This window comes from Limulus polyphemus, unplaced genomic scaffold (genome assembly GCF_000517525.1).
Source record: "Limulus polyphemus unplaced genomic scaffold, Limulus_polyphemus-2.1.2 Scaffold400, whole genome shotgun sequence".
Taxonomy (NCBI): Eukaryota; Metazoa; Arthropoda; class Merostomata; order Xiphosura; family Limulidae; genus Limulus; species Limulus polyphemus.
In genome coordinates, this window is record NW_013666010.1 from 268,353 (window position 1) to 276,650 (window position 8,298).

The following is an 8,298-nucleotide window of genomic DNA, read 5'->3' on the forward strand; positions in this document are numbered from 1 at the left end:
TCACTTGCACCGAGAATGGCGACAGATAACGCTTCAACAAATCAGACGTCTAACTATATATAAAAGTAAAACGAGCAGAAGGAAACGTCTAAACAACACATTGACGATATATCGGGTTTGATAATTCAGTATTTTAATACGTAAGAGCATTATTATTAAAGGTTCTTGCTAGTTTGATGCTTTTTATGGTGTGACATCAACGAAATTATACGTTATTGTGCTACTTGTTCTTTATGTTGTGGCATTTAGTTACTCTTGGCTACCTGTTGTATATCAAAGTTTTATAAACGATTCTAGGGCTTTTATGCAGAGAATAAATCGAAAATGGAAAGTCAAGGAAAAACTGGAACAAAAATAAGTAAACAAATACAGTTTTTTATTTACACTATTTATTTACATTGCGTATTTACCAAATTGTTGTCGTGTATCGAAATGTGCTTTTAAAGTATAAAACTAATAATAATTTTTGTTATAAAGTTCGGCGTATGAATCGGTTGTAGTTGAAAGGTCAAAAAGCGGTTGTCTTTTGGTCAGTCCGTGAGGGAATAAAAGATTACAACATTAAATTGTTAGAAAATTATTGGAAGAACGGCCGCCTTTCTAAGTTCAGCAGATTTGGAATCTTCAAAAAACCCTCTGATTATGAAACATTTTAATCAGATATAAGATTGATGACCTATAACACTTTAGCAAACAAAATCATGTTTGTTGTTTATACGAAGGAAAAATGTTTCCCTAAAATGAACATGTTTTCTCCACAAACGTCCGGTGGGACAGCGAGAAGTTAACGAACTTAAAACGCTAAAATCCGGGTTTCGATTCCCCGCAGTAGACAAAACAGACAGCCCAATGAGGCTTTGCTCTAAAACAAAGAGACTAGCCACAACTGTACAGATTACTGTTGTAAGGATTTTCACTCTCTCTTTTGTCACCTACTCTTAGTCATTACAGAGAGAAATCATTACATGTATTATTTTGTATCAAATTAGATAACTTTTAGAGCGTATTTAATAAATGAGAATTCTCCTTTCATGACATTTAAAATAAATTTCTTTGCAACTTCATGACGTTAATAGTATCACTTTTATCTAAAATAACATTTACGGCATAGTTTTTGTAACATGATGCTTTCTTATTTTATCTAAACGGAGTTATGTTTTAACAATTGTACACTTCTTGTCAGTATTGTGTAACGGTTTCTATCGTTGGGCAGACTCTTTTTGGTTCTTCTTCTTCTTAGTTCCTGTCGTTCCTAGTGGAACATAAGGCTACAACAACATATCGCCGACGGAAGTGTTGTTGCAGTTTCTGTAGCAGATTGTTATCGGGGTGGAGTTGCTAGCCCCACGCCCAAGTGGGCATGTTTTGGTGCGACAAAATGCGAACCCGCGACCCTCGGATTGCGAGTCGAGTGACTTATTCACCGGGCCATGCCGGGCCCTTTTTGATTATTCAGTAAAAAATAATAGAGATTCCAGACCGTTTAATTATAACATACTGTTACGTCTCTGGTCGTTTGTTAATTTCACGTATAATTTCTTTCAGATGAAACTTTAGCGATACAAGTCCTTCGTTAAATAAAACTAGTTTATTCTTTCTCAATAAAACTTTGCAATACACTTAATTTCCACAGTCACTTTAACTTCAACACACGCTATAATTCACAACTATTTACGCACTTTACTTACGGTCACTACCGCGCTTGACTCAATTGTCCGTTTCTATCTCCGCCTGTGTGCAATTATCTATACCGTCACTTCTTTTGCAGGCTTATATATACAAAAATAAAAGGCGCGCAGAGAAGACTAGAGTTGCCAGAAACAGACATGATCCTTCTAGAATCTCATGACGTGTTACTAGCGTCACGTGACTTCCGCTGTCATAACAATACATAAACGATTTATTTCTTGAACTGCAATGTACAATTTCTACAGTTTGTCTTCGTGCATAGGCCTAACTCACAATTAAAACTCATGTAAACTCTCTACTTTGTTGCAACACACATTCAAACGTACGGCGTTGAATTGGCTGTAATTAAGCTCAATAAATGACTGATACAACTTTCGCATATCTTCCACACTTTGCTTCTAACTTAACTATATTATTCAACATCATTCGAGGAACTCGTAAAATGTCTACGCGTTACACGTCATCACTATGTTTCAAGAAAATTCGAGACGCCATGGGCTTATCACGTCACCTCAAATCTAGAACTCTCTAGCCAAAAATAGAAAGTGACTAAATTAAAATATTAAACATATCTCACTACAATATAGTTAAACACACGTTATACATATTTCTACACTAAAATATATAACTTGTGTACTTGAAAATGATCGCGTCAGTGATCGAAACGTTGTACCTGTTCTAAATACAAATCTTACTTAATGTAAAAGTTGTAACTTGTAATAAAATATACTTAATAAGTAAACTCAAAACGAAGCTATTAAAATATAATGTTAATAAAGCTTAGCTTTAAATAAAACGTAGTAGAATGAATGTGGCCCTACCCTGGAACTTTACTAAAATACAGTCTCAAATATGTGACGCTCCTAATTCTTTTTCATTTCAGTTGATTCTCTCTTGAACATGTTAAAGAGTCTGAAAAACAAACAAACAAGTAACACCTAATAAAGATCCATCCATCCATTTCAAGCTAAATATGCTATTGATAGAAATAAACTCATACGTAAAGACATTTGACTTATTGTCTGTCATATTCTGGTGAAAATTCCAATTTTTATGGTTTGAAATAGAAGATCACCATTTTTCTATAAAATAAGGTAGCTATTTAATTTTATCTTTAAATATATCTATTTGTAATTTATATTTCTGTAGCTGTAGTTCTCTTCTAAAGATGTATTTAGAATTGGTTAACAGTATATTGAAGTAGTTGTTAAGATCGTTTCTATCTAACTCTCTATCTAAATGTGACAATCATTTTTTGACCAAAGGAAAAATATAATTATGTTGAATTAAAATAAAATAGAGATGACAAGCAAGTATTTAAAACAAAGCATATCCTTAAAATCCTTACCATAGAAAAAGCAAGAGACAAGATAACTTAGAAAAAGGCGGTATTTGAACTGAAAAGATACACCGATCCTTTGTGTTCCAACAGTATAGTAATATATGAAACGAAACACGTATTTCAGTTTTGGATATAGAAATTTATCACTGATGACTATTCTTGCCAAGATTTAAATTTCATTTTTTCATTTGTTTTATAGCATGTTGTCAAACCTCGGCATTAGGCGTAAGCCAGTCACGTCATGGCCTCATTGCACGCGATTATCTACAACATTTAATGGAAAATTTTATGTTTCTTAATAGACGTTGCATAGATGGTAAGGGAAGGGAAAGTTTTATTTGCAAAACCTTCCCAACATCACAAAATAATATAAATTCTAAAACTATTTACTAACGTGTAAAAGTGTCTTTTAACGTTAAGAAAACTGTTTTCCGATTAAGCAGTGATTAGTTATTTACTATCTCAGAACGCAAGTAAAATACGTTTCATTGAATCCTTTCTGTGGTTGCATAGACTTCGTAGTTTTAGTAACTAAGAGATTTAAATATATAGAAGTCTCAATAGAAACGTTAACATTACACACTTAATTCTCACAAAAAGTAGTTCGTTAATAGTTGCTACGTCCAATGACTTTGGCTCTGGTGCAATGATAGATATATGTAACTGTATTGACATTTGGTATATCTAAACACGTTAATTCTAGTGTAACCTCACACAGATGTCACTGTAACAGCAACGTGATTTGAATGAGAAATCTTGCTAATACTTTTCTTTTTTGTTAGTTCTATTTTTCGAACCTAGGTTAAGTAATTTATTTAAAGTTTTGTAAGTGGTATGTAAGCATACAACTTGAATGGTATCTTATGCAACTTGTAGGCTAAACAGACAGGTCAGAGACTTCAGGTTTCAGACATCGAACTGCTGACCAGAAAAGGCAAACAAGCAGCAGCTCCTGCTGCTTAGACATACAACTATTCTCAACCAAATAAAGGAATTGAATGTCACCTGTATAACCAACCCACAATTGTATGAAGCCCTATATCGTGGGTTCTAGCCTTGGACTTTCAGATTCACGGTCCATTAATTTAAAATACAAGTGTGTCGGTGCAAACAAGTTCGGCGAGCTTTTTTAAGGTATTAAAAAAGTCGTCAATAACGTGTTATTTTCTCAAAAAATATCAAAATTTATTTATAAAATATACATAAATATGATTTTTTTAATACTTGTACACAGTAGTTTTTTATATTGATTTTCTTTTACTAGTCTTCTCTCTCATACAAGCACGGGTACGTTTTTATGCGAAAATGTCCTAAATTTAATTATTTGTTATTTGAAGATATCGTGATTACAACTATAAAAGTGATGTTCTCTCTTTAAAAAGGAGAAAAGTTACAGATTATACGTTGCTCCCTAGTTGTTCAGAGTTAATTTTTGAGTCTTATAATGCTAAAATCCGAGATTAGATTCCCCGCGATAGAAAGAGTACAGATAATCCATCGCGTAGCTTTATGCTAATAATAATAACAATTTATATGCTAGTTTTCAGTTCGTTGTTCAAACCTTACATGACTTTTAAAAACAGAACACGCCCAAGAGGTTAAAATGACAAGTCCCTAAATGGTTGCCAAATATATGATTTTTCCTTAAAAAAGGAAAAATATATAGCTAGGAGAAACAAGCCCAAATCTGACTAGTAAGGTTATTCACGTGTAGTGGAAATGAATAAAAAAACATAACTGAAATCATTGTATTTCGTTTTGTCAGTTCGCGTGTCTTGCCGACATTGCATTTGGTTTAAACTGCTGGAAAATTTTGTACTCGATATGTAAATATGTCGTATCGGATTCGCAGTTCTTTCCTTGAGGCAAAACAAAAGATATAAAACTTTATCAATAATACTATCAAATGTACTTATAATTTTAAAAATAACTTGGGAAAGATGAGTTAAAAACAAAAATTGAAAACTATTCAAAACATTTGTAACACTTATCCAAAACTTTAGAAGAAATTTGGTACCCCTCCCCCGTGGCACAGGGGTAAGTCTGAGATTTTACAACACTGAAATCCGAATTTTGATACCCGCAGTGGGAATATCACAGATAACCCATTGTGTAGCTTTATATTTAATAACATACAAACAAAAAACAAATTTCAAGTTTCCCGGTGGGACAGCAGTAAGTTCACAAACTTGCAACGCTAAATCCGGCGTTCGATTCCTCGCGGAGGACACAGCAGATAGACTCATGTGGTTTTGGTTTAAAACAAACAAATAAATTTAAAACATATATCAACCTTATTATTCATTTTATTATTTTACGCTAATTGTTAACTGTATCTCAGTCTTCAACAACAGCTTATACTTGACCTTTTTTAACGTCACGCAAAATGAGAAGCCGATTAACAAAAAAAAAAAAAATCCTAGAAGTGTTGAAGAGAATTACACTTTGAACCACTTCATAGGCGACTGCTGAAACGTCCTTCTTCTACCGGAAAAATCAGTCAACTGAAGGTAAACTTGTAAAATTTATTTTTCAAGACTTTAATGTATCCATAGCATAATGTTTGTAAATTCCATTGTTTATTTTGGAGTTAGAGTAGCCTAGCTTTCACACTTCTGCATAACGTATTGTTTTTATAAAGTATGGTTTGATGCTTATAGGTTTTTGTTTTAAGAAACAAACAAACAAAGCGCCAAGGTTGAACTGAAATTACTTTAGACCTTACTCAGAAGTAGCATACAATTATACTTGTAGTATTCTAGCAATTCCCACTAAAAATTAGCGGCAGACGTGAACAGGCATGTACAAAATATAATTCGGACATCTTGCCTCTATTGCAAATTAAATATCACTTACATGAGTTTTCGACATATTTACGTAACCTGTAGGCAAAGCCCGTATAAACAGCAAGTGTGAAAGTACAATGACATCTGCTTTGTAATGCAACTTTAAAACGTTTGTGGTCTTCTGAAGATTAAACGGCCTGGTTTGCTCTGTAATCTGTTGAGTCGCGTTTTCAAGATGTTTTTATAGGATCGAATTATAAGTCCACGGAAGATAACTGAATTTCGTATATGAGTGTGAATGTATACAACATGGGAACACATTCTATAATATAAATTGTTGACGACTTTGAAAAGAATGAATTTGGTGTCCTATTTGTTTGAACAACCAGAAGGTTTGTTTGTTAAGTGCAAAACTGTACCATGGGTTATCTTGGTTGTACCATCGCAGGGATCAATCCCTGAATATAAGCACTATAAGCCCTCTAGCTTACCAGTAAGCCACCGTGGGGAGCATCCAGAAAGATCAACTTTCTAAAACAAGATAATTACTTTTACTTTAAATGACTAAGTTTTTAGCTATTGGCATTATTGTAATAACAACAACAACAACAACAAATGAACTGCTTCATGGATGTGACACTTGTTGTTGTCCTTACCTACTTTGTTTGTGGTTTTAGTATGACTGAATTCAAGGACATGAATTATCTTATCCAGAACCCAGCTACAGCCATGGTAACTAGCCATTTCCCTTTCATGTGTAATAACCTATCTAGAACGCAGTTACAGCCATGGTAACTAGCCATTTCCCTTTCATGTGTAATAACCTATCTAGAACGCAGCTACAGCCATGGCAACTAACCACTTCCCTTTCATGCGTAATAATCTATCTAGAACCCAGCTACAGCCATGGTAACTAAACGTTTCCCTTTCATGCGTAATAACCTATCTAGAACCAAGCTACAGCCATGGTAGCTAACCATTTCCCTTTCATGCGTAATAACCTATCTAGAACCAAGCTACAGCCATGGTAACTAACCATTTCCCTTTCATGCGTAATAACCTATCTAGAACCAAGCTACAGCCATGGTAGCTAACCATTTCCCTTTCATATGTAATAACCTATCTAGAACCCAGCTACAGCCATGGCAACTAACCATTTCCCTTTCATTCGTAATAATCTATCTAGAACCCAGATACAGCCATGATAACTAACCATTTCCCTTTCATTCGTAATAAACTATCTAGAACGCAGCTACAACCATGGTAACTAACCATTTCCCTTTCATGTGTGATAATCTATCTAGAACGCAGCTACAGCCATGGTAACTAACCATTTCCCTTTCATGCGTAATAACCTATTTAGAACCAAGCTACAGCCATGGTAACTAACCATTTCCCTTTCATATGTACTAATCTATCTAGAACCCAGCTAAATCTACATTAGGAAATGAATTTTAATATTACCTTAAGTTTGTTGTTTTCGCCAAAAAAGCCTTTTTAATGCCTTAAATGCATAAATGTTTAGTACGTGCAATACTTTCATTAATCTTTTGTAAGGTCATCGTTATACATTTTCATTTCTGCGTGCGCTTGTATGTTTGTTGTTTTACTTATAGAAAAACACTATTTCTATAGTTCTTTGTAGGACACATCATAGTGGTGAGAAAACATACAGTCTTTCTTTGCATTTCCGTTCTACCTCTCTGTTTCTTCTCGACTGTATTCGTGTGAATCTTGCTTGGTCCTGAGAGACTCATTTTAATATATAAATCAGAATATTAACTACAGCTTTTCAGTTTTATGCTTAATGGTAGAAGATTCTCATTAAATGTCAAATAGTTTACGATTTAGTATGTGACGGATTTATTATTCTATATCTTAATATCGATGTATGTTTAAATTAAATTTATATTTAGAAATGTACATAACGTATACTGTTAAATATGTATTGCGAAACTCCCGCCTATTCTCTGAAGTTGTAGAAGATTCTCGAGTGTAAGAATCAATAATATATGTGTGTACGTAAACGCTTAAATTTGAATTGTTACACAATCTGAATTTTCTAGAAAGCCCCCACACGACTACAAATATAACCAACAAAGTCTAAAACAGAGTATATCTTATTGGTTTGCTATAGTTGGTATACTATAAACCTCGGAAGCTATAATTGTGATTAACGATTATTAATCAGAAAACTTCAGATAATTGGCCAGGAACATTTATAAATTCCGAATATTATAAACTATTTAACTTCAGTGGATTCACATCGCACATTAGTATTTTTACGAAGATACTACATAACTTCAGTGGTAAAAAACTCAAGTTCGACCTGTAATCGTCATGTGATCAGCGAGGCACCCAGAGTTAGCTAGCTCCCTACTAAGTGAATTGTATCTATATCAACTCGAAATTAACTCGCTCATCGTGAACCCTCGATAAGACATCAAGGAAGTTCCATACTAGAAAGAAGACTATATTGTT